The 27,344-nt window shown below is 40.0% G+C and overlaps 1 protein-coding gene across 4 annotated transcripts in view; it reads left to right on the top strand.

Moving 5' to 3' along the window:
* The window catches only part of LOC143209248 (solute carrier organic anion transporter family member 3A1-like), a 74,585-nt gene that overhangs the window by 22,546 nt on the left and 24,695 nt on the right, over positions 1-27,344 (top strand). For 3 of the 4 annotated variants that reach the window (XM_076424646.1, XM_076424643.1, XM_076424644.1), the window contains one exon: positions 8,367-8,430. The exons of the other annotated variant lie outside the window; for it this stretch is intronic. The gene's annotated coding sequence lies outside the window, so the exon portion shown is untranslated. The remainder of the gene's footprint in view (positions 1-8,366; positions 8,431-27,344) is intronic. 4 annotated transcript variants of the gene reach the window in all.

Genomic DNA, 27,344 nt, shown 5'->3' with positions numbered 1-27,344 from the left:
GACAAATTGCCGCCTCTTAAGAATATACAGGGTGTCCCAGCTAACTTGACCACCTTGAATATCTTTGTTGTTTTTAAAGATACGTCAAATGTCTGAAGGACAAATGTTGAATGGTAAAATGGGGCTCATAAGACACCAACAAATTTTTTTTTTCATGTAATTTTTTTGAGATTTCAAGGTCACCTTCATTTTTTTTTAATGGAATGAGGTATTTTTTAATACATCAATCGATGCAGCTGGACATTCGTTATAAAAATGTACTAACCTATGTATGTCGAAAAGTTAATAGTTCAGGAGATGTTTCAATTTAAATAGCTCTAAAATACCATTACTGTCGTACTAAGAATTTAGTGCTTACTTACTTATGTATATATATATTTTAAATAAAGGTTCATATTTTTTATTTTCAATAAAAAGCAAATCGTTTTATTTAAATTTTAATAAAAGCATTTATTTTGACAACAGCAAATGTATTAATTGGGTATTTGACAGATCAATATTTTTCTCATACAGCCAAAATGGCGCCCCTAAATTTAGATACGGCCCTGCGGTATGGCGTTAACTCTTTGCATTCGACTGAGACGACTCTGAGGCATCACTAAAAATTGCCATACTATTATTTCAAACAATTTTCACAGTACCATATTTTAAAAGAAATATTCTTTAGTTAAAACGTTTTTTGCAGTTGAAACCGGTTCGATTGCAAAGGGTTGACATGTAATGGAATGCGTTTTATTTGTCGTTTATGGGGGAAAAAGGATTGGATCGATTCAGGCTGTGGGTCAGACGGAGCGTTCCGTTGTCGACCTTTGAGGAAGAGAAAAATGTCGTTAGCGGTTTTAAAAATAAGTTTGTTAGCAGTGGGCGGGGGAGGCGAAGGGCCTCCCACGTGAATCATGCTCATCATCGGTGAGGATGATCCCACTACATATCAGCCCCAGTCCTCCCTTGCATTTGCACGTGTGCAGAACCCACGCATCGTTACGACCCCTCAGTTTGGTCCATTGCTCGCATACACACACATACGCACGCGCTTCTTCATTTATTAAGTGTAACTCGAACACTGCCACGCTAAGTTAATTGGAAGAGAGTCGCAAGTAAGGAACATTTCGTTTTAAACTTTAATCAATAACGGTTTCGTTTCTGTTCGATTGGTTGCTTCGAGCGTTGTCGATGCAACGTTATCGAAGTACGTTATTTACTTCATTTAATTAATTTGATAATATCAACCACCTCCTCTCGATTTTTAATTAGCTTCGCTTTCTTGGCCACTGGTGGAAACAGTTTCATTTAATTTCGTTCACTTACATCGAAAACTGCCAACGGAACGTAGTGGAGCTTTTATATTTACTTTACTTAATTAATGTGGTAATTTCAACAGAGTATTGGCGCAATTTCAAACAATTGCGAATGTACTATTTAATTTACACGATCAATTTTGTATTATGATTATACTCTTCATTTCAGTGATTCACGTGGTATACTGATTAAAATACATCGTAATGTAACTTCGCATATTATTTATATCGAGGTCAATTGTTACGATATTATACCGGTTTCTCCATGAGCTCGCCATTCGCCATAATTGCACTTCACCTCGAGATGATTATTTAACTCAATTTAATTTATTAGCCGGAGAGGGGTATTATACTCTATAGCTAGGTCTCTCTGCTACGGTTTGGTATGAATTTGGAATTCTCTTAAATTAACTATATCATTCAATTTAATTTGTATCAAGAGCGTGTGTACTATAAATACTATATGTATACATATACAGGGTGTCTCAGCTGAAGGAGGCCACCTAAATATCTCCTTTATTTTTAATGGCACGAAAAATATTCATAATTTAAATGGTATCGAATGACGAATATCATAGAAGGACAATTTCTTTCATGATCATTTTTTTATCGGGACAACTTATCTTTTTTTATTCCATCTTATAGCGGCCGAAAAAATACATTTGAATATGCTTAAGTCATGAACAAGATGGAATAAAATAAAAATAAGTTTTCCCGAGAAAAATAACGATGACCTGGAATAAACTATGAAAAAATGAGAGGACTAAAAGAATTGTTCTTCTATGATATTCCTCCTTCGGTACCAATTAAATTATGCCATAAATATTCTTTTTGTGCCATTAAAAATAAAGGAGATATTTAATAGGGAAGCCTCTTAGCTTCCGTTTCGGTGCAAACTCAATATCCTTTTTACTCTACTTAATTTATACTAGATTAACAATTAAAATTATCAGCTTTCCTCCCCCGAGTGCTTATTTCACTGTTTGACGGGATCCAATCTTTTTAAATTATAATTATTGAGATTGTAAAGACGCATTTAGAAGTATCGCAAAAAATCTGAATATGTAATTAAAACTGTTTAATAACAAAAAGAAACAGTCACTTTTAGCACTTTGTCGATCTATTATTAGTATTAAAAGAAATGCTTCGCAGTCGATGAAACTTGTGCTGATCTGAAATTCAAGCATTATGCCATAGCAACACCCGGCAATTATCTCTCGGATCGTCGGCTCGCAAATTCGCCGAATCACAGTGGAAGAAACGGTGTCGAATCGCGAGGTCGTTCGACCTCGTGCAATTATCCTCATCCCGGAGCGGATCGTAGAAAATATAAATGCCGTCGATACCGTTTCACCCGCCAACTACGTAAATACAACCGTATTTTCGTTGTATTGACGTCGGGATACGATAAGCGAAGGCGTGCTGAGCTCGAACCGCCAATAAAGCGTTATAAGGTTGGCAACAAGGCGGCGCATAATTTCGCCTGGCATCGCAAGACATTGCGATCAGGAATTAGCATTGTAACAGCGTTCTACAGACCGTTCTGGCGCCGCTCCAAAGCCAGCGAAAACCCTCGATGGGGGTGTGACTTGTCCGTCAACGAAAGAAATCGAACGGACGGGGTGTCGATCGATCGGTACAAACCGATCTTGCCTCGTTTTTATTCAAATGAGCAATTTCTGCAGTCGAAGGCTTGCAATCGTGGATGATAAACAACGATTTTATTTATTTTTCAAAATCGATGTGTCCTCGGTGAAAGGGTGATTGAATAACCGGAAGCAAAGGGATTTTTAAGTAAACTAAACTGAATCCTCGATCGCATCAAGTTCGACGAGTGCATGCAGCAGCCTCGCCAAGGACTCAGGCTCTCGTCGACCATGCTCTGGCAATGAACGAAATTTTTCTGCTGCCGGTTCAACAGCTGTTGCTTCCCTTCTCGTCATTCTTTCCTTCTTTTTCTCTCTCTTTCTCTTTTGTCCACTCTTGGCCTCTCTTGGCCTCCGTTGTAAGACTTGTAAGCCCCCCGTTCTCTCTTCTCCGCCCGTGAATCATCGACCTCGACAATGATGTCACACGGAAGCGATTTGCCAATAGCTTTACAGTTATATACTCTTCGTTTATTTCGGTGGACCCGATACCTGGTTCACTTCTCCTCCCTTTTGACCACTGTTTATGGCTTCGCTCTCGAAAGAAGGGATTCAGAATTACGACACCCCATTGCCGGTACGTACTTTGCGAAGTTAGCCCGTGACCGATTACGGCAGACAGTTATTGCGAGAGTTATAGTTTTACCGAAGAACAGACTGTAGCCCCTCGACCTTGCCGAGGTCGACGAGTCTCTCGCCATTATTGTCACCTGACCCCGAGTGTGGGTGATGGTTGAAGTAATTCCATGAAATTTGGACGAAAGATACAAGGTCCCTGAATATCATGCTATACATTACGAATCTTAAACAACGACACGTGTCAGTTTAACCACACTGAGTTGTTTGTGTCCAGGTTGTTCATGTTAGAAACGCATAAAATCCTTATTCTCGAAAACGCGAGTGAACGGTGTTCGTCTTGCTACTCCATCATATCATTTCGCTTCCCCACACTCCGGCCAGGCTACAAGTGTCGTTCGGATCTGTCAACCAGCTAATTACTCTTCATTAGCACGTGGAGCGGTCCGGTAATCGTTCCGCGGCGACGTTAAATCCTCCCGCAGCTGCGTGTGCTCCGGCTAAACAACGAAACAAAGAAACGAGCAAACAATAAAGCACGACCGTGTCGTAAAGCGGCAACGAGACGCAGTTTCATCTTTTTTCCTCTGTCCCTCTGTTTTTCTCTCTTTTAACAACGCTGTTCGACGCGAAAGGAGTGTTTCGGTGCCGTTTAGCTACCGAGAAATTCGAATGACCGGTCTCCATGGTTCTGTAAGAACTGAAACGGGTGAATTTTCTAACAGTTCGCGGCAGGTGTCATTGTCGCTTTATTATCATGAACAAATTCATTTACTTATTCATTGTTATCGGGTTGTTCGGTGAATAGTTTCGTGGGATACACGCGGAGAGAAAGCAGACTCAACACAAATCAGGATTATGGGATTACTCCGGGGGCTCCCCTGTAAACCAATAAAAGTCTGAATCCCCTAATTCTTCGGTCTTCCATTTTACTCGAACGCTAATCGGACTCGTTAACCTATTCTGGCGGTGGCCGCCGGCCAAAAAATTGTTGACCTCAAATATGTGTATCAGATTTGATGTCGGATTAAAAAGATATATATAAAAAAAACTTTCTAAAGGGGAAAATAATTTTTTTAGATATTAGTGACTATAAATAAAAGCGTGGAGCGCTAAACTATATTGACGTAATCTTCGTGGGCGCTCCACGCTTTTATTTTTACAGCCACTAATGTCATGATTTTATTTAAATTTATATTAAATTTCTGGGAGAACCAGGAAAAAAAATTTAATTGCGAACACTTACGAAGAAGCCAAGAAGAATAAGTAGAATTGCATCACTCTGAAACACCTGTACACACACACACACACACACAATGTCCTATATTTCAAAATCTCCTTACTAGATGAAATCTCTCTAACTACGTATAAAGCGAAGTATCGTTCTAAATTGCAGGTGTTCGCTTATGTATTTTCGTGCAGAAATTTACGAGACAAAGAGACCAGAGATTTCACGGGATCCGTTCGAACGTATTACTATATCGAACATCAGGTGATTAAAATCGTAAAAGCACAGAATTTACAACGGAACAATAACGCACGGCTCGCATCGTTTCTCTCCGCCTGCAGATCGTTAAAGCCCGTAATAAACCGTTCGCACGGTTCTGCATAGCGTGTTTCCGCCGTCAATAAACATCGACTGCAACAAAATCGCCATAGATCGGCGGAAGATAGAACACACACGGGGAAATCCCTCGCGCGAAAGGAAACATCGAGAGAGCCGTCGCGCTATATGTACTATGTGCCCATTAATCGCGACCCTTATCTGATTTCAATAGACCAACAGAATTATACCTGTTCGCCGTTCATTCAGAGCCGTTCTAATCCGCTTAACCTGCTCTCGCAGGAGAATGGCGAGCTCTCTCGGAGGCGGTTTCGAACGGTGACGCTGAAGTCAAACGGTGCTCCTTTGTCGCCTGTTTCTACCTGCGCTGCGTAACGTCTCGTTATCCTGCCCACGATGTGTTCCCGTGGCCGTGGAATTTCCCACAGATCGAGATCTGTCCTCGATCTACCGGGAAAATCTTTGTTTCGCGCTCAGACGTGATCAGGGTCCACACCGAACCAGTCCGGCCACTTTACTGGTAGCCTGTGAGTCTTCAGGCGAGCTCCAGTCTGATGCTTTACAGCATCAATCTAGCTTTGAGCAATTTTTTAGCATGCTTATATTAGCTTGCCGAGTTGTCGTTGTTGACATGAGCTAGAGACGTGAAACTTTAAACATAGCTCAGAACTGGATGACAATGCAATATTAAAAAACAAATTTAAAAAAAAACTGTGCGTCTAGGAAAAAAAATTCAATGTGGCGTGGCGCTCGGTGTAAGTCATCGCGTTCAGCGATCCCCACTCCGCGCGCCAGCGCTCCCTACTCTACTACGCGTTCCCACTCTGACTCGTCCCCACTCCACTGACCCATTTCGCACCGAAGGAGCTCGGTCAGTATGGTGTTCCGTTCATTCAGTTCCATTTCGGACAATTTCGGACTCCATCGAGAGACGTCGTCTCTCGGAATCATCCCCTCATTCTATCTCGCATATTTCCATACCTTGCGTTTCTATGTGTATCTTACCATTTCATACCAGTACATATTACTATATCTTGCGTTCCATTTAAAAAAGACTAAAAAGTAGAAAATAAAAAAATATATAAAAAAGAACTTTTTGAAAACCACGCGTATATTAAAATGCACTAAAAAGGAGAAAATAATTTTTTTAGCCATTAGTGACTATAAATAATAGCGTTGAGCGCCCACGAAGATTACGTCAATGTAGTTTAACGCTGCCCGCTTTTATTTATAGTCACTGATGATGCCTAAAAAAATTATTTTCTCCTTTTTAGTGCATTTTAATATAAGCGTGGTTTTTAAAAACTTTTTTTTAATTCGAGCAGACGAACCAAGTATTCATTTGCAGGCAATACTTTCTGTTTATTAGTGCAACGAACGTATAACAAGTAACACAAGCGACTAGATTTACTAAACAAGTCATTTATGAACGACAAAGCGAAGAAATTCGGTCATTCGTTTTGCACGCGAGCTAGAACAACGAAACAAAATTTCATTCTTCCCGAATTCGTTAGCGAATCAATAGGAGCGGGCTTCATTGTTTGGCAGGTCGATCCGGTCGCGCTAAAGACTTATTGTTATTATTGTTGAGAGTTCCCGGCTACAGTTATAGAGGGTTTAGAGCGGCGAGGCGGCCGCCGCCGGCATTGTACGCGCGATAGAAATCGGCGAGCGCGCGCTAGCCGGGCCTCTTACAAAATTAACAATTGAGGTCTCGTACGTTCTTGCAACCTGGAAGAGAGCGAGGTCAGTCCTCGACTGCGAGATCGAGTTGAGACCGTAATCTCCCGGATCGTTCTGCAGGAAACCCGAGACCGGCGCAGCGTTGGAATCGTGGGCAGGATAATGAGGTCACGCGTACAAGAACGCTTCTCGATCTATCGCGAATTTTTAAATGCGCCTTCGTCCAATTCCGCCCACGGCGCGGATAGATGGATCCATTTTTAATGACCCCGGCTTGAACCATCTCGATGTGCTCTCAATAGGATGCACCCTCGTCATCGACCGACTCAGATCCAAGGACTCGGAACGATCTTGATCGGTCTTGCTTCGATCCAAATTGGTGCAGCTCCTCGTACTTGAATTGAACGGCGAACTCCTTTCAAAAATTATTAATTCGTTCATCCATAAAATGGTAGCCATAGAACGAATCTTCATTTCGTTGATTTTCAGTCGATCATTAATGAAAAAATGTACGACTCCATAAATCTCATTACTAGATTCATACATCCATCAACACCCTAACATAATCTTTGTATAAAAATCAAAGTTCACGACGCTCACATGATTTTCATTCAACAACAAACATCGGTTCGGTGTACGCTGCCACATAATTACAGGTGAATGGCTGTGCCTGCTTCTTCAGTTATTACGGAGCAATAAATCATCCGAATTAACGATGGTTCTTGCGAAGCCGATTACTCGGAAGCAGGCCGATAGAAATAATTCAAAGTTTCACGGATATTTTTCTCTCTCTTTTTTTTAATAGATTTCTATTAACGAGGCTAGAGCGTTGCGTAATACGGAATTCGCGTTTTTAAAATGAATGGAAACCGGACTCGTTCCATCTGACTCGCATTAACCGCAAGAATGGTCCGTTCTCCGCGGTTAATGAAGAGATTTCAGTAATCCGCGTAATTGTACCGCATACATGGCGAACCTAAGTGGATATCTCTGCCTCTCTCCCTGTTTATCTCTCTCTCTCTCTCTCTCTCTCTCTCTCTCTCTCTCTCTCTCTCTCCAACTCAAGGAACGATTTATATTTAGAAGTCGCGAAACGTTTGCTTGCAAAGTCCAGCCTTTAGTGTCCCGGATAGCGGCGCAAGGCTCGCGATTAAACACGTGGCCAGCATTTCAATTAATCGTTTGCGCGGTGATGCTCCTTAAAAGTGGGATTTCAATGTCCCCTTTCGGGGCCTTTCGCAGAAACATGATCGCTATCTGCGAAACTTCTGAGATTTTCTTTCGACATTATGGCCTCCTTACTGTCCTGGCTTTTATAGAAGGTTTTTATTGTCGGAGGCTTGCTTGAAATGCTACGCGAATGCGTAGATACTTGGAAAGCAGATGTGGCGCACATGGGGAATACGATAGCGTCGATTTTTATGAAAATAAATTCCTCGTAGCTGATTTTGTGGAAAATTCAATTTTAACATTATGTATTAGGAATTCTCTGATCATGATCTTTCACGATTTGTCTCATCTTTCAAACTTAATGTATTGCACCTGTAAATACGTGAATACATGAATGAAATACTTTATGGTTTTAATTTTTTGTTACAGCTGCGACTACCTGCAAACCAGAGACAGACAAGATTTTATTGACGTAGTTAGAGAGAATAAAAAGGTACAGCAAACTTCTTCTTTCATTTTACCAACATGAACAATCGTATTAAGAGATTAAAACTACTAATAGAATTAAAATGATAAATAACTTGAGAAAGGGACACACAAATTCGCTAGAGTTAAAATAGAATTTCAACGAAGATTGACAATGTATTTCGATTTCCTATACTCAGGAAGGGTAACTTCGCGATCTCCTTGTATGACGGTCCACAAAAATAGACGATGTTGCTATCATACAGGAAATAATTATTTTTAAGCTACACTGAGAAAAAAATCCTGTCGAAACAAAAAAAATATATGTTGATTCAATAAGATGTACTATTGAATACTGCCAATATCATATGAACTTATTTTAATATTTAATACTATTGAATTTCAATAGCAAAACTCATTTCCGCCATTCATATAAGCGAATAGCTTGACATCAATGTTTTCAAAAAAATAAGATATCGCCTCAAACCAATTCCAGTATAAATCAATACATTTCTGAAATTTTTTTAACAACATATCTGATTGAAGGAAAAAGAGAAATATTACGAATAATAATGTACGGTATTGAATCGAATAATATTTTCAATCATTTCATGATAGAGACAATTCAAATACATCACGATTTGCTTCTAAATTTCATACTATTGAAAAGAATACATTGATATTCATCGAAGTAAAAAAATTACAATAACACGCGTGTTATTGAAGTAACTACTTTTTTTTCTCAGTGTATGCAACTCGACGGGATGCAATAATTTACTATTAGAAAATAATGAAAATAATTATCTTGAAACTAATTTCATCATTCGAGTCTTGTGAATAAAGTAACATTCCAATCCCTCTGATTCTTCCAAGTCGATCCACAAATATGGTTCATTATAAATTAATTAAAATAATGATTTCGAAGTTACGCATCGGGACAATGGAAAGTAATTCGAGTCTCGCGAACAAATAGGTTCCCGTTCGCTTTAAGCAACAAAAAGGGTGAACAATGGGCGAATTTGTCTATCTGCTTATCGCGAGCTTCATGATACAGGAATTATCGTTTCGCCGGGATCGGCGGCGTTTGCATAATTAAATGTTCGCCGGATTACGCGCGTATTGGGGGAAATGATGCATCAAAAGTGCCTTAACGAGATTATCTGGCGCAAGTAGTACCTGTATGTTCGCGCCCCGGGAAATTGGATGGAAGTTCGCCGTAATTAGTTTTCCTTTTGCTATGCGTTTACATAACCCTGTGCAGAGAGATTGTCGTTTGACGTCTGTCGCGATCTCCGTCAGAGTGGATCGCGACTTCTTACAAGATTCCGTCGCGTCGGCATTGATTGCATCATCAAATTCAATTATTATATTGCATTAGACGCCTTAGAGCCTCCTTCGTTTACGCAGAAATAACGATCTTCCACTCTGCCAACGAAACATCGTCGTGCGAGTCGAGTTTGTCCGCTGTGCTGTGTGCATTTTATGCGAACCGATGCATTAGCAACGACCTAAATCCTCGCCGTCCCGAGAAATATATTGCTAATGATTATGCGAGTCGATTCGACAAACTTTTTAACACGTTGTTTATCGTTCTAGCAACCATAGAAATGATAAGAAGAAATAAATGGAGTTTCTTTCGTGAAATGTTCTCGGCAGGGATGGCATCAAGTTCGATATGTGCTCACGAATCCGAGTCAATTTCAATAACCAAGTTTCATTTCATGCGTTTCGATTACTACTTAAAAGCAGTAATGTTTCAATGTTTATATTTGAAAAGTATTCATTTTATACAAGCTGAGAGATATCGAACCTCGGAATGAGTACCTACAAGTTTCGAAAAGATACTTAGAAGTACTTCAAATTCGTACTTCAAATTCAAAGTACTTTAAATTCGTAACTGTTTAAGAATAATATTTCCGAGAAATTATGAAATTGTAGTTGTACATGTTGAATTAAATTATGCATTAGAGGACAACATAAATGATTTTAAAGGTAAAAAAATTAACGATTAGAAAATCAGAGAATTTCCGGTACGATATTCATAAAAGTTTCGAATCTGTTCGACCAAGATTCGAATATACTTGCAAGTATTATTTCCGTTTATCAAAGTACATACTTGTAAAAGGTTCGAAACTGTCTGGCATAGGTTCGAGTATACTTAGGAGTACTATTTCTGTTTTTCGAAGTACATACTTGTAGAGAGTTCGAATTCAATCAATCAAAGTTCGAAGCTGTTTGCGAGGTACTTGATCCCATCCCTAGTTCTCGGCGAAGTTGCAATCAGTAGACTGTGAATCTAGATCAAAAATTTCTTGCTCCGAAGCAAAGTGACCATTTCACATTACTTTACAATCATACGAATTTCGATGAAGATATTGCAAAGTCTTATTTCCCTTTACGATCAATTGTTATCATATGCTTGAAGATCTGAAGTAATGAAGATGGAGCTTCAGTTTTGTCCGATTCGAATCTGTTTGACACCATTTAGGCTCGTCCTGTGTACCGTAATGGCAGACCAGAAAAAACCAGCGCTGTTTATAGTCCACCGGTCGATCAGATAATTGTTTGAAGGATCGATCCATCGATTAAGTGATTAAATTCGTATCTTCAATCTCGGTTTATTACCGATGCCGTGACGAGACAGACTCGATAGAGGACACCATGGGACGTACCATACGCCGACCATTCACGCGATAGCAATTAACATTACTGGCTTCTCCGAACTTGACAGTTTTCGATCCGATGATAAGAATTCAGGCCCGTTAATGGTGCTGGCGCTCTTCAGCCGATTTTTATGGGTAATCATTCGATGAGGTTTTTCAATAAGGTGTTGGTAAAAGAAATTCAATAATTTTGGGAGAAGCTGTTAGAAGTTGTATGAAAAGAGTTAACAATAATGGCTTCAGCTAGATCACGATCGCCCACATCTGAAAATTTGAGTAACTATCGTACAACTTTCCCAAATTAGGGGCGGCTATAAAGTCCAGAAACTGGAGGATTGGAACCTTGTAATAGTACAATCGGATAGTGTAAAATCAGATGCAGTTGTTGCGCAAGAGCTAACCGTTTCATCTCGAACCGAATAAATTGCGCAGCTGCGAAAGTAGAATTTTTCAAGTGGCTCGTCGATCAAACGGAACAGCAGCTTCTAATTGGCGATTGGAGTCTTCGATAAACTGATTGAGTAACAATTTGAAAATAAAGGGATGAGCCAATCGGCTGTTTAACATTTATTATTAGCGTCGATGCAAGTGCGCAAACCGGCTCCGACCGTTGCCTCATTTGAGCAAAATTTACAAGTCGACGAGCGACGTGTGCATGTGTTCGAACGATAGGAACGAAAGTACGTCATACAGTCGATACTCTGTGTAGTATGGAGCGTCGATATAATTAGTATGAACGTCACTTTCATTCTCCTCGTCAACCCCCTGTCGCGTTGACACGTGTCGAGTCATTCCCCTCTGTTGGACGAGTCCGGAATATTCCCTAGGGTTCCTGGAAGTCTCCAGATCTCATCTGCACGGCAAGATGTTCCACGAAAAATTTCAGTCATCACTGGTTCACCAGAAATAATTCGAATTCGTCGCACTATTATTAGTAATGACTGCGCGGGATGTTTACGCGGATACTGGGTTTTGTGGACTAATTCACGGAAATAGCAATTAAGCTGTTACACTCCGTTCAGAAAATATTTGATCGCTTCCCATTCAAGATTATCGCTAGACGGCAAAATAGAAATTGTCTGCACGATTGAAGACATGGAAGCTACATTTCTTTTCTCAAGAATTATTATTATAAATGCATGACTTCCGCAATCAGTCATGATGAAGATATTAAATCAGAGAATGGAAAATAATTTGTATCGTGTAGAGACAATTCCAAAATAGTATTGATGGAGACCGATGCAGCGATTATGCACTGGCGCACTTGGTGGCGGGTGTCGTTTCGATGTATTAGGGCAACGCTCGGATTTACTTACTCGCGACGGCCGAGTTTGGAAGGCTACGCCCCCTCGGCCCGGCCACGCGTCTCGCTCCCCGTGGCGACCCTGGTTCGGAACTCCTCAGGCGCGTTCCGTAGTCGCTATTCGTGGCGCCTAGGAGAACTAGGGCTGCCACGGGGAGCGAGACGCGCGGCCGGGTCGAGGGGGCGTAGCCTTCGAAACAGTATCGACCAGAGTTGGGCAAAAATTTAATCGACGATTGACGACTAAATTTCTACTTCAATCGTTAATCGCAATTAACAATTAACCTCCTAGTTTAGTCGTTGATTGCGGTTAACGATCAAATTTCTACTTTAGTCGTTAATTGCGTTTACCGATTACATTCCTTTCGATTGTAATCGTCAATCAGATAATTGATTAATGATTAATTGCTAAAATTTCGAGACTATATATGAATACTGACAAAAATGTAAACTGAGTTTAGGTGTATATATTGTCATTTAGTCTATAATATAAACTCTGTTTACGTGTTTTTTTTTTAAATCAACGACTGACGACTAACTTCATCAATCGATTGAATTAATCGTCGACTTTTCGATGATTTCTTTTTTTAATCGTACACATTAATCAATCAATCATGATTAAACTTTTAATCAATCGATTGCCGGGAGTGTCGCGTCAAGTCGGCGAAACGTTGCACGGCATCAACATTGCGAGGAAGAATTAGTTGTGCGATTCGCAGAGACACACAGGTCACCGGTCGACTTGTATGCAGCCTGGTTTATAGGCAGTTATTAACAACCGCGGGTCGCATCGTTCGGTTCATGCTCTCGCGACTGCAGTGGGTAACTATCGCGCACAGTCAATATGTCCGGTGACCCGAGGATCGCTTTCGTTGGTAACAGGTATATGCGATCCAGACCAAACGATTCTACAAGTGTAAATACACATACACCACACAGAGAGAAACAGTGCAAAAATACTGGGACCGTCGTTCTTGGGAAAAACGATGTTGAAAGTTTATATTCGATGCACAAGCGTTGCCCGGCCGGTGTTGTCGTTGGCAGACTGCGGATGTTTATGCAGATTTACTTTATCCGAGACGGATTCACTGAAGCGCTGACTAAATCGAGATTTATGCACCGAGAGAACTGTTTTATGGCGTTGCCAGTCGAATGGAGAGCTCTCCACGGACTGTTAATTACGCGATCAATTTTTATAAACTACCGGAGCCCGGTTCTTGCTAGTAGAAACCGCCGGCAATGGTCAGACAAGAATATGCAAGTTTCTGCAGCGTACTGCAATGCTGTTAGAACTTATTCTTTCTGTGTTGGAGAAATTGCTTTTCTGCGTTTTTAATTTGTACGTTGGCTGCCTGGTGGTTTTACGGCGTTAATAAGTTGTTGGAAATGGGCGGAAATGTTCGAATTACAATTTTTAAATTCATACATCGGGTTTTTCGAATTGAAACACTGTCGAATTAAAAAGGAGTTGTTGGTCGAAGAGGGGACAAGGAAAAGTCCTTGCGAGTTGGGCCACATAGTTCGCAAGGTCCTGTATATCGCATTGGTCGCATTATATTTTTCTGCAGTACAGCATAGCGGTATGTTATTGCAGTGCCAAAAGTTTCCGGCTGTTCGCTCTATACCGGGTGTCCCGTCTCCGATTTCGACACGGTATTACCTTCGCACCGAAATACCTTGGACATTTCGGGTGGGAGGGCAGCTGTTGAAAGTTTCGGCGAAAGTTTCGGGAGTCGCTGGAATCCGTGGTACCAGTAATTAGAGAAGTTTTCTTTCACGATGAAGCAATTATAATCGGTCACGAAGCGACGCGACGGCCCGATGAAAGTCGAAGCTGATCGAACGTTTCCTTGGCTCGACCCTTGGCAAATGTCTGGTGGTCCTTGCAATATTTATTTGCACTTTGAACCTTCCAGTTTCTTCGCGAAACTATTTCCCTAATTGACCTTCCGTTTTAACGCGAAATAACTAAGCTGTTTCGCCGGGAAACGACTGTGCCAATTAAAACGCGAATTTAGTTGAGCTCTTTTTACGCGAAGACGAACACATAGTGTGCTTTATTGAGAAATGGGCACAACTCTTTATTTAAGGGCAAAAATCGTGTACGTTATGAAAATTATAAATTTCACTGTTCCAAGTTGAGAAAAAAAAGTGTACTTCGTTAAAAAATAGTGGTTTCAACTTTCCCAAATATAACAACCAATTAATTTGCTAAAAATACTATTTTTGAAGTACAAATCGAAAGAATTTTCACGAACAATGGCTGATATTTAAGCTTTTGAACATGTCCGAAAACTTATGTTTCATATTTTTTATGTAAATCCACGGTCGCGTTCACCGAGCGTGGGATTGAAAGAGCAATTTTTGCGCCGGAGTTTTTATGGTTTGGATTATCTAATCGGAGGCTTTCCGAGGGAGAAACGGTGATGCTGGCGCAGCAACGGAAGTTGAAACTTTTATTTCCGTTTTTTGATTGGTGGAGCGTGTCCCGACAGGTATATGTATTTCTGCCGACCAGGTCCGCAAGAGATGCGGTAAATAACGATATGTGGGTCGCTGACGAATATAGCAGCTTTTTGATCGTTTTTCCAACGGGAGCTCTCCTCGCGGAAGGAGTCGAGAAATGGATGAATCATTGGAAATTCACGTCGGAGATTCGGTATTATTTTTCCTTTTAATTGATGCGATAAGTGGCCGAGAGCAAATTGGGCTGCTTCGATCGGACCGTCGCTTTTACCTCTGGCTGGAATATTCCGGAAATTATTTGGACGAGACAGAAAAATATGTTAAAAATAGGGAGAAGAAGTCTTTACAATTATCAGTTTGTAAATGGTGTAATAACCAGAGAGGCCACGGATTTTATGAAAATATTATTCTCAATTTATTAGGGTCATTAAAGAAGAAAATCAATTGTAATGTGTTTTCTGTTTCTTGTAATTGGCGCAGACCGCAGTCTAGTAAATACGTGGTATAATTCGAGAGGGTGGAAGAGGTACACATATGTATGTAAATGAGAGTTTGCACAAATATACGTGGTCCAGTTACCGTTTGATTGCTTGCGAATATTCCAGCAAAGTGACGGTTATCAGAAGTGGAATCGTCACAGGGTTGTTAAAAAGAAATGATACACGAGAGCAAGTATTTAGGTAATTGAGCTGCTGCATTTCAGTAATTTGAAGCACGAGCCAGTCTTTTAAGATTGTAGGCGACCTCATAGTGTCAGTCCGGAGTCACATATTAGGTTGTTGCGTATGCAGCGTCAGATTTCGCAGATTGGAACATCTGATTATACATTCGCGCGAATGAAATTGATCGATATACGCCCATTGCTTTTCTGTTAATTGAAAATCGCCCTGCTAAGTGCTTTTAAATTCTGACCCATTCAAATGACTACAGCAAACTATAATAAATGATGCATAATATTTTAATCTTTAATATTCTCGTTGAAATATCAAGCACAAATTGATCTCGAATTTTAGTGCAGTACCATTGCTGAGAATAGAGAACATTCCTGCTGGAGTTATTGTTGTTTCGAAAGATCTATATTTTTATAATAATGGTGGTTTCACATGAATTCATAATATCAATTTCAAGTCCTATTGTAGCAGATCAATACTAGGTTCCCATTGTTCGTGATGGATCTGCGTCAAACCTCGCAAAAATTCCAGTCCGCATTCCTATTTTCCTATCAGCACGATTCATCTGCGTTCTTAATGCAATTCTATGTCCACCACTGTATATCTTTCTAATTAGTGCCATGAATGTCGGGAACTATTTACAGCTCTCGAAAATAGAGACTATAAATTCTACAGAGCGCACTAACTTCCAAGTAGAAGCAGTGATCCATGCACAATCACCTCAACACACAAATAATTCATTGTTTTAGACTCTTTTATAACTCATATGTGCGAATTTTATGCATTTAAAGCAAGAATTAGATTATTAAAATGATTAGGAGTCAAGATTAGTCTTTATTAAACTTTTCTTTGTTGCAATCGACGACGACGATTTTTCTCATGTGCAGTCTGTGTAAGAGAACAAATTGAAATTTCGGAATAAAATATTGCTACACAATAATCAATTGAAAAACTCACATGTTGCATCAACACATATTTCCAAAGCATATTGAAATGAATTTCTCCTCGACGAAAGATGGCGGTTCCATCTCTCTTTCGTTCCTATGAATATCTGCAATCAATTTCCTAGAAAATCAAGTTCCGAATGAAAAATTGCGTTCTACGTTTCCGATTTACTGTTTCAATCTACTGCGCTCCGTTCCCGATTGCAGTGTTCGTACGATGCACTCGATACTGCTCGACGTCGTTCGTATTTGCTCATATTATTAACTGAACAAACACGGTGGCTGAGAAATGCGAATCTTGAATTCACTTTTGTCGCCAGTTCATCATTTCCAATTGTAACACTTCTTCGACAATTTTCATCCGGATGTAACAATACATGGTGACAAGAAATAACGGAGTTAAACATTTCTTATTATAATTCTGTCAAATCGACGAATTTTGAAAAACCAAATGATAACAACCATAACATGGACTTTTAGTATTCATATATTTAAGAAGTTTCGAAATGGCCACCCTTTGCGCCGATACAGAGGCTCAAACGTGTCTTGAAATTTTCGGCTATGGTCCGCAGCTCTTCTGGCGTCATTCGGTCCCACACCCGGCGCAGAGATTTTTTCAACGACTCGTAACTTTTATGGGGCTGACAATGAGCACAGGCCCTGGCCTCCAAAATCGACCAGACGCTGGAGTTCATAGAGTTGAGATCCGGTGAGTACGGCGGCCATTCCGCAGATGACACCTGGAAAATGGGATTTGCTACGGTTTTCGTGGATCAAGAGGTCAAAATCAACCAAGAAGTGTATCGACGGGACATTCTCGAAGCCGTCGTACTTCTGTGGGCCCAACAGCACCTCGGCGATCTGGAATGGACGTTACAGCAGGATTCCGCGCCGGCCCACAGGACGAAACCGACTCAGGAGTGGTGCAAAGCCTATTTTCCAGGTTTCATCACATCTGTGGAATGGCCGCCGTACTCACCGAATCTCAACCCGATGGACTACAGCGTGTGGTCGATTTTGGAGGCCAGGGCCTGTGCTCGGCCCCATAAAAATTTGGAGTCATTGAAAAAATCTCTGTACCAGGAGTGGGACCGAATGACGCCAGAAGAGCTGCGGCCCATAGCCGAAAATTTCAAGACACGTTTGAGCCTCTGTATCGGCGCAAAGGGTGGCCATTTCGAAACTTCTTAAATATATGAATACTAAAAGTCCATGTTATGGTTGTTATTATTTGGTTTTTCAAAATTCGTCGATTTGACAGAATTATAATAAGAAATGATTAACTCCGTTATTTCTTGTCACCCTGTATATTATTTCTTTAATATATTCTCTGCAGACGCAGCCTAAAAAATCATTATTAACTGAAGTATCGAAATGATAAGCGTCTCGGCAATCGGCAGTAAGCATGACCAATGCGCGGGTAAATTTTTCAGTATTCCTGTATCAAAGCAACGTGATCGCGTGTTTCCAGCAATCCAGAAATGTCGATCGCAGGTAAACAACTCGTTACCTGCGCCGGCCGATCATCCGTTATTACCTTGCCAATTTCTCAAGCAGCCTCATCCGCAGTGCAAAATTGGATGTTACTTCCGCCGTTCGCCGCGGCGCAATTTTGTTGTCGATGGAAGTTCCAGTCGGTCCCTAATTAATCCGCCGGAACACGGAATTTATAGGCCGGAAACCGTGCCACGAAAACTCCGCGAGTTAAACCGATTTATTAGCCGAACACGGTTATCGGTCGAACATTCTGTGATTAACCGTGCGGCCGTGTCGATCGTGATCGGTGTTAAAATTTTACACAGGAAGCACGGAGGAAAAAATATTTGTACACCGCTGACGTTTTCAATTAGTTGTGCTATTTTTAGTGGGGTGCTAACGAAGCGAATACACGAGGCTTGCTCTCTTGCGATCATCTTGAAGGATAATCGCTGTCTGGTCACTGTTACTATCGGTTAAACGTTGGACGAGAACAGTTTAAACAATCCTTTTAATATTAAGCATTTATATAAATATTATTTAACAAATGTTTCGTTTTAAGAAATTGAAATGAGACGTGTTTTGTTGTGTCTGTCACGCGTCGTTTCTCGTGTTAACTAATTAAAGTAAGTCTTTCATTTATTAGTTTGTTGTGTTTCGCCACATTTTCCAAATCTTTCCGAATGACGGAAATGTTTTAATTGTAAAAAAAAGAATGCAAGATGACGGAAGTGCACCAAGGATACAGAACAGAGTCGACAGAGAGCAAAATCAACAATAGCTAGAAATGTTTGAGCAGTTGCAGGGAAACTAGAGAACGTGGAGCAGATCGGGCCGTGTCATGAGGAACAATAAAGTTGGTAAAGTAGCTGGGTGTCCGATGACGCAGCGTTGGGAGCACAGAAATTAATCGAACGGGGCCAACCCGAAGAAAAGACGGGAACCAGCAGCGTGGCACGGAGCGGCCGTGTCTTCTGGATCCTCGATCCGCAACACACAAACACAATTGCTTATTGTGGGCGGCTTGGTGCGGTGTGTCGCCGGCCGATTCAACGGTGCACAATGCCGTACACGCTAAGAGCCGCCTACCTTCGTGACGCTAGATTGTTTGTCGAGTGAAACTGCAAAAACTGGGAAGGCCTTCTCTTTCTCTATCGTCCTTTCTCTTTCTCCTAACAGTATTAGGCCGGACGCTTCCTCACGCCACGGTTACTCCAGTTCGAAAATCTACCATCTTTCACGTAATTTTAGCTGGCCGAGTGTCGCTTTTCACGAACCACGTGCACCTCCATTCTGCTGACTTGAAAAATCTACCTGGGAACATGAGAATTTGTTGCAAAGGCAACATTCTTTCAACGTTGTAGTCTAAATAGATGTAACTAGCGAATACTCGTTGGTCTCCCACTTCGAATAAATTCGTTACTTAAGCATTTGAATGGATCTAGCCCCATGGCTGTCACGAAATCGTCAAAAGCGAAATGGACCCATTTAAGGGTCTAAAGAGCTTCAATAAAAAAAAATCGTCAAAAGCCTCTGCCTTGCGTTTCACCTAAATTCTATCTTTCTAGTAGTCAGTTCTTTGCCTGCACTAGGTCCAACAAGTCCAGCAAGAAGATAAACACGGATCTCAAAGAAGAAGGGTTCAAAAATGTATATAATAAAATTACTGCTTAAGAATTGGAATGGATCTAGCCCTTTGGCAGCCATGGAATCGGCGAAAACGTCTGTGTCTTGTTAGGGTGAAGGGTTTGCAAGGTCTGCCGTTTTCGCGAACAATCGATCTTGTATCGAGGCGGAACAGTCGATCACGCTCGTGTCCCATCGATCCAGTGGTGGTGCTCGTCGCGATATCGCGGTTCCGAAGCTGAAGCCGAAGCCGAAGCCCCCGTTGGTCGCCTGCTATCACGGTGGTACGGTCTAAGCCAGCGGGCATCCATCCATCCTCACGTGCAGATTGAATGGTCCCTCGCGTGCTGGGAGGTCTTCAAGTTCCCTGGTGATGGGTTGGGCACTAGGTCAGCCTTTCGGGCGACTCCAACGCCGACGCCGACGCCGACGCCGATGCCGGATCGCACACGATATCCTACCGCAACGCCGTATTTCAACTTCTCGCCGAATCCGCGAACCCCTTTCGGCTGCCTCCCTTTCCGCACACTTTTGCAACTCGCGAGGCACGGCCAGACCGCACGATATCGTTCGCCCACCGATGGGAATGATGGATCGCCGACAACTGGGTCACCGGGGATAGTACAGGGTGCTGAAAAACTCTGGGGATCTATATGGTGAATGGTTTTGCATATTAGCGTTTCATAGACTATGCTAACTTTCATAGACTCCATGTGTCCTGTGCTATAATCGACCGAAATGATCAGGGCTTCTACGGTTCTGAAAATTAACTCTGTTGTATAATGCTGAACGGTTTTGTATACTAGCATTTCATAGACTATGCTATCTTTCATAGACTCCATCTGTCCTGTCCTATAATCGACCGAAATGATCAGGGCTTGGGACGGTTCTGAAAATTAAGTCTGTTGTATAATGCTGAACGGTTTTGTATACTAGCCTTTCATAGACTATGCTATCTTTCATAGACTCCATGTGTCCTGTCCTAGAATCGACCGAAATGATCAGGGCTTGGGACGGTTCTGAAAATTAAGTCTGTTGCAGAATGGTTCTGATTAAAACTGGCTGGAAGTTTATTTGTTGTTCTGATTAAAGTATAACTTTATACAATGCCCACACTGACCCCCATAATCCCTCTCTCCGCGATGACTAATGGTCCTCGTGCCATAGATTACAAACGAACATGTTTCGAAATGCGAGCGTGACTCGTGACATTGGGTCTGACTCCGAGCGCGATAAACACGAGTGTGTGTGTGTCACGCTCAACTTTTGCACATTGTTTGATCTCTGCAGTGTCTGCTTTAAAATCGATAATAAATTGGCTTTATGAAATGAATAACCTAGTGTCGGTTTAAAATCAACAACAAAGTGCCTTTTCTAAAAATTGGTAACATAGTGTCTTTTTAAACGTCAATAGCTAGTTGCTCTTTTTAAAATCAATAACAAATTGTCTTTCTGATGATCGTAATTAGAGTGCCATTTTTAAAATCAATACCGAAGTATCTCTTTCAAAATCATACAACAAAGTGCCTTTTCTTAAAATTGACAACATAGCGTCTTTTTTAAAGTCATAGTTAGTTGCTCTTTTTAAAATCAATAACAAATTGTCTTTCTGGAGATCGTAATCTAAGTGCTATTTTTAAAATCAATACCAAAGTATCTCTTTCAAAATCATACAACAAAGTGCCTTTTCTAAAAATTGGTAACATGGTGCCTTTTTTAAAGTCGATAGCCAGTTGCTCTTTTTAAAATCGATAACAAATTGCCTTTCTGAAGATCGTAATCCTAGTGCCATTTTTAAAATCAATACCAAAGTATCTCTTTCAAAATCAATATGGAGTTGTCTCGTTTAAAATCGCTAACAAAGTGTCCGATTTAAAATCGACATGAGAATGCCTCTTTTACAAGTTGCGCTATTGCGTTCCATCTCAAAAATGGCGAACGCAGGTGATACGCGAGCAGCTCGCGAATGTGACGCCCGCGAATTCCCATTTCGCGCGAAAGTTACATGTTCCCGCACGCAGCTGTGTCATCTTTCTTAAGAAACCGCAGTCATGCGCGGCATAAAAATTGATTTCGAAAGGCTGGTTCGGCGAATGAATAAGATTCGCTCGCGGATCGAGGTCTTTTCTTGGGATAGTTCGAGGACGGCGCGTGTCGCAAGTATCGAACGGTACAGTCTCGGGGTATATGTATCGTGGACGGTGAATTTAACGGTGCTTCGGCAATTTCGACGAAAGTGTTTCTATACATACACGGGCGAACGACGCGACGATGGTCCTGGTGGCCTAACAGCTTATTCGCCGACGGTATTTTGCCATCAGCGCAAACAGTCTGACAGACATTGACGTATTTGCGTTCCTCTCTGTTTGCTCGATGAGTTCGATCTTCGCCGGAGACGACAAATGCTCGGAGAAACGACGAAGAAAGTGAGAAATGCTACTGACAAACGTACTATTAATTATACTTCTTCAAATCGTGCTTTCGAAACCTTCGATCTAAAAGCCATCACTCTTCTCATATTCATTTTGATTGTCTCCTGGCATTTTTTCAAATTAAAGGAATTAATGGATGAATATTCACACTTAACCTACCGAGCACTAAAAGCGATTAAAATGTTTTACCTTGTAAAAATGATAAGGCTCTATTTATTTAGTTTTTGTGCAACTTTTATTACAATATGTGCTCGGATAAAGGAATTGATCGAATCAATTTCCATGTACAGTTACTCGAATTAATATTCGGACGCTCTAAAAAAGACGATAACTTTTTTAATATTGTACTATACAATCTGAACTTTTTTGGGAAGCTAGAGCAATTAGTTTACTACAGGAAGAAAATTGCATTTTGCAACTTTTTATATGGCTCTGTATTGAAAATTAAAGAAATACGTTTTGTAGATCTGTGTGAATTAAACATATCCTAAAAATTTCGTCGAAATCGGTCGACGTTGCAATGAGCTACAAAGCTGGCAAAAGATTGCAAATTTAAAGACGGCAAAAATTGCTGATTTTCACGATTTTCGGCCTATATTTGTTTTTTCACAAATCCACCGATTTTGACGAAATTTTCAGAATATGTTTACTTCACACAGATCTACAAAACATATTTTTTAAATTTTCAATATAGCCCCACATAAAAAGTTGTAAAATGCAACTTTCAGTATTTATTCTACAATTCCGATAATTGCAATTTGTGAAAAATTTCTTTCCACATTCTGTAGTAAACTAATTGCTCTAGCTGCCCAAAAAAGTTCAAATTGTATAGCACAATATTTAAAATAGTTATCGTTTCTTTTAGAGCGTCCGAATATTAATTCGAGTAATTGTAAGCAACTTGATAACTTCAATAATTTTGAAATGGAAAATATAAAACCGGTCATTTGACCGGCAATGGTGGGTTTAGTGTTAACAGTTTTAGGAATTCTTGAATTTTCACCCGAGGACCGTACGAGTGTTAAAGCAAATTGGTTGCAGTTCGTTTTCCGAAAAGTGCAAACAGAAAAGCGATTGCGTCGAAGCGTTCGGGAATTTAATGGCCCGAGAGAAATGGGAAAAATGGTGGCCGGAAGGGATTTACGTGTACGCAACCCCATAACCCTATAATTCTATTTGAGGGTAGAGCGAGGTACACAACCTCAGACATAATGCGATCAGCGGTGTGTAATTGGGTTTGCGACAAACCACCGGTCCGCTAACGACGATTTGATCATCGAACAAGGCAGGAAATGCGTTTATCAGCAATGACGACGGCCATTTTGATCGAAGATGTCCAACACGTTCCCCTATAAATGAACTTCCGAATTGCTAATTGCGAAGAGATTTCAACGTGTTCGAGGTCAATTTCGCTCTAGCATCGAACCGAAAGCTAATCGAGCTAAAAGCCGACGCCGCGCCGCATTGAATACTTCGAGCGCCGTTTTAACTAATGACGGCTGCTGGAAACGTTTACACGCTCTTAAGAAATCTAATTTTAACGATATTAACGCCGGAGGAACGTTTCATTCGGGGACTAAAAATAAAACGAGAATTTTGTCGCGTGCCGTAAATTCGAGGATTTATAAAGCTCATCTTTTGCAGCTCTTAGAGATTTGAAGACGAGAAACTGTTTAACTCTTCGAGGCTTCAACTTATTTCCATTTCTTATTTCATTGTCTTAATCGGTTTGAACAAAATAAAAGTAGCTTGGACTGTCAAATTGACTGAAATATTGTTTGCATTCATTTATGTCTCTATGTAGACACATTTCAGAATTCACCAAACTATGAAAACTCTTTTATTATCATTGACCAACTTCGAAAAAGGAGGACGTTTTACTCAATTCGATCTGTATGTGCCTTTTTCGCTTTTCTTTGTTATTTTCTTTCGCTTTTCTAGATTGGTGGACCAATTGGAACGAAACCTTCTGCATTTTGTAGGGTATGTCTCCCGATTGGTGCCTTGAAAACAAATTTGCATTTTTTCATTCTTTGTGGTTTTTATTGCAAATAACCAATAAGACCGAAAAACCATCCTACGGTGTTCTACAAATTCTGCTCGTTCCACTAAAAAGTGTGAAGTAAAAAATTTTATAAAAAAAAAATGAAACAGACTGAAAAAACGCATTAAACAAATGCACTAAAAAGTATGAAATAATTTCCATTTGATTTAAGTGAATACGCACGAACTTGAATACAATACAATCTTTTCGGAGGCGGCGCAAAATTGAAAATTTTCCAAATGACAGATGTTGCTGATTATGATTTCATTGGAATATGGTGGACTTGAAAATCAATAGGTGGGAAGAGAAGATTTAGAACATCGTTTGTCTCATTAGTTCATTTTCAATGACATTCATGACCCAATATTTTAGACAGTGTGGTAGAAAAAAATTTCTGGGACTCGGTTAGAATTAATGTGTGTAATTTTACGCTGGCACAAACAAGAAAATGATCCAGAACTATTGTCTTCTTATCGTTCATTTTTGTGTTTTCGATCTCGCAAAGCACAAAAGAAAAACTCGATCAAAAGAATTTCCTTCCGCAGCAGATTGCCGATCTCGGTGTAATGGAAACGAAACTATACGTGTAGTTGTACAACGGGGCCCGATAAAGCTTGTAATCTCGTCATGTGACTTGTTTCTCCTAAAAAAATAAGTCCGATCGAAATTAATGATGGTTTTGATCTTGTTACCCTTGAGTCGTTATTCATTCCCGTGATAATTCGGTCGAGATTAAATGTGCCAGCTGAACTTAATCGGCGACGTTGATCGAACACAGTCCCCGGAAAATTTGTGAACAGGGAGGAAAAATTAGAGGCATATTTCTTTGCAAGGAGCATTCCTCGCGACACGGTTCCTCTCGAAAGTTTCTTTGAGGAAGGCTGAAAAAGAGTTAAAACTGCACTTCCGGCGTAGTCGATGAAGCATCAACAGCTGATACTCGGCACCGATATTGTTTAATGTCGATTCACAATATGCGGACTGAAAATACGACCATGTATACGGATTTATGTGATTGATATTTTGATTGATTCAGTGCAGGTTTATCACATGTACAATTGCCTGAGATAAATGTCTAAATATAGCTTTTTATAGCATAATAATCTTGTTAAGATTTTGTAGAAATCCAACGCCGAGTTTTAGGCTGTCAGAAATATATTTTCTAAAAATCTAATGCAATATGTTAAGATGTTAAAAAATCCTAAATTTTCTAAGAACTCAACGCTGACTTTTTGAGCTCGTCAGAAAAGTCAATTCTCAGTTTTTGAGGATGTCAAAAAATTCAGTGATTGATCGTTAAGATATAAATAATATAGTTTTTGAGTTTTCGAGTATATCAAGAAATTATACATCTAAAAATTGAGTGTTCAGTTCTCGAGGATGTCGAAAAAGTAGAAATGTATATTTGCACAAATGTGCTCCATGTATCAACCAACATCACATTATTTTTGCTGATAAGTGATTAGGATTATTTACAAAGCTTTTTAATTTTTTAAATATTTGCTTTGCTTACAACTGAACAAACCGAAACGTTTCTCAACCAACTTACATCTCTAAAGACACAATAACTAATAGTTATTTTCAATTTTCCGTCTTCAGTTCTCAATCCTGAATTTATAATGCGAAATATGTTAATATTTAATGTTGTTCGATATTTCTCGAAGGAACAGGGGTTTAAAAAGTGATGCTTCCGCTGAAAATAACACAGGCTAAATGATTAATGAGAAGACATAATGCAGTGTTTTTGCAGGAATATACTAAAATCAAAAGGATTGCTAGTTAGTACACGAGTTAGTTATTCGTGCTGTATTTTGGTACACGAGTTTCATTAACCTCTGCAGAATAATTTACTTCTTTTTCGTTAATGAAGTTTCCCGGAGCAGAATACAAGTTCATTAGATTAATGCATTATCACGTGGGGAATATAAACTCGTAATATTAATAAATTATGAAGCGCGCAGTAGAAAATCATAATATTAGTGAATTCGCGGTACAATTATCTCTATCGAAATAATATATTTTTAATGAGTTTATATTTTCCTGGACGCATACAGTGCATTCGCATTATTTGTATACAATGCACTCGTGTAGTAACGACACAAGAATACACCACCAATCACTAAAATTATTTTTATTTACAATCATTGAAATTATAAAAATACTTTCCTGAGGAATTTTTGACTAAACTTGTTTATTCACTCACGAATTATGATAATTATTTATTTATATAGTTGATTCACTATCAAATTATGATAGCGTCATCGGAGCACAAAAGATTTTCTAATTCGCGCGGAGAAGGGCGCACAGTGGAAATCAACCTTAACTGTCATCTGCTATACCACAGCGATCATTACGGCGTATCCCTGACTTTGAATTCGTTAGCTGCCTATACTGCGCAACATACCTCCTTCAATTTTTCATTGGTACGAAATCAAGGTCCCGCACGGTCGATAATGTAAAAAACGACGGGCAAAAAGAATTCCCACGTGTTCCTGCCAAGCACGAGGAAGTGCTATCTGTTCTTTTAGTCTCTTTGATTGTTCGCGTCTGCCACGAGTTAATTTTTTTTTAATCGGTTGCGTGCCTAACGAGCCGGAGTACCAACAGCCACATTCATTTACCGTTTATACGTCGAATAATTTGTAATTTTATTAATCTTACACTTTAACCACCTATAAATGGCCAGGCATCCATTTAATTATCATCAGTTAAAAAATTCAAGGTTCCTCCATATTATATGAACCTTCGTAACACCTTTCCTTTGTAAGAACTTTATGTTATTGTAGTGTTTGCTATTCATATGTTTAATAAAACTAGAGTGCGGATCTTTATGCAAAATCAAAATTGCCGTCACTCTTTATTATAATACTATTAATAACGATATAAATTATTATTAATTTTAAATAATAAATTAATAAGGTGATGAAAAAATAGTTATTATTCATAATTCACCTGGTCCAGTCATAGAGACCATGATTGAAACTGAAACAAGTTTCCGTGCTCCTTTCAGACTGAAATAACTCGACGCTTTTGTTTACGTTTTGATAAAATTCTGCACAAGGAACAGGTACGAATACATCATTCTAGCATCGCAAAAAATGGCTAGATAAAGCGGTCAAACTGAGCACCACTGATTCCCGTGTACACAGGATGTCGGCAATTAACATGGACAGAACAATTCTAGCTTCTATTTCCTCGTTTCACGTGCACAGGCAAATCATAGTACGCGAATTTTGCAAGACGTGGCCCCGGCACGGCGATGTCCCATTCAGCTCACGGCATCTTTTCCTATTATTATCTTCGCCTTTCGCGGGAAA

The sequence above is a fragment of the Lasioglossum baleicum genome, chromosome 6, assembly GCF_051020765.1.
Source record: "Lasioglossum baleicum chromosome 6, iyLasBale1, whole genome shotgun sequence".
Taxonomy (NCBI): domain Eukaryota; kingdom Metazoa; phylum Arthropoda; class Insecta; order Hymenoptera; family Halictidae; genus Lasioglossum; species Lasioglossum baleicum.
The sequence above is the reverse complement of the archived record's forward strand: the minus strand, read 5'-3'. Positions and strand labels throughout refer to the sequence as shown.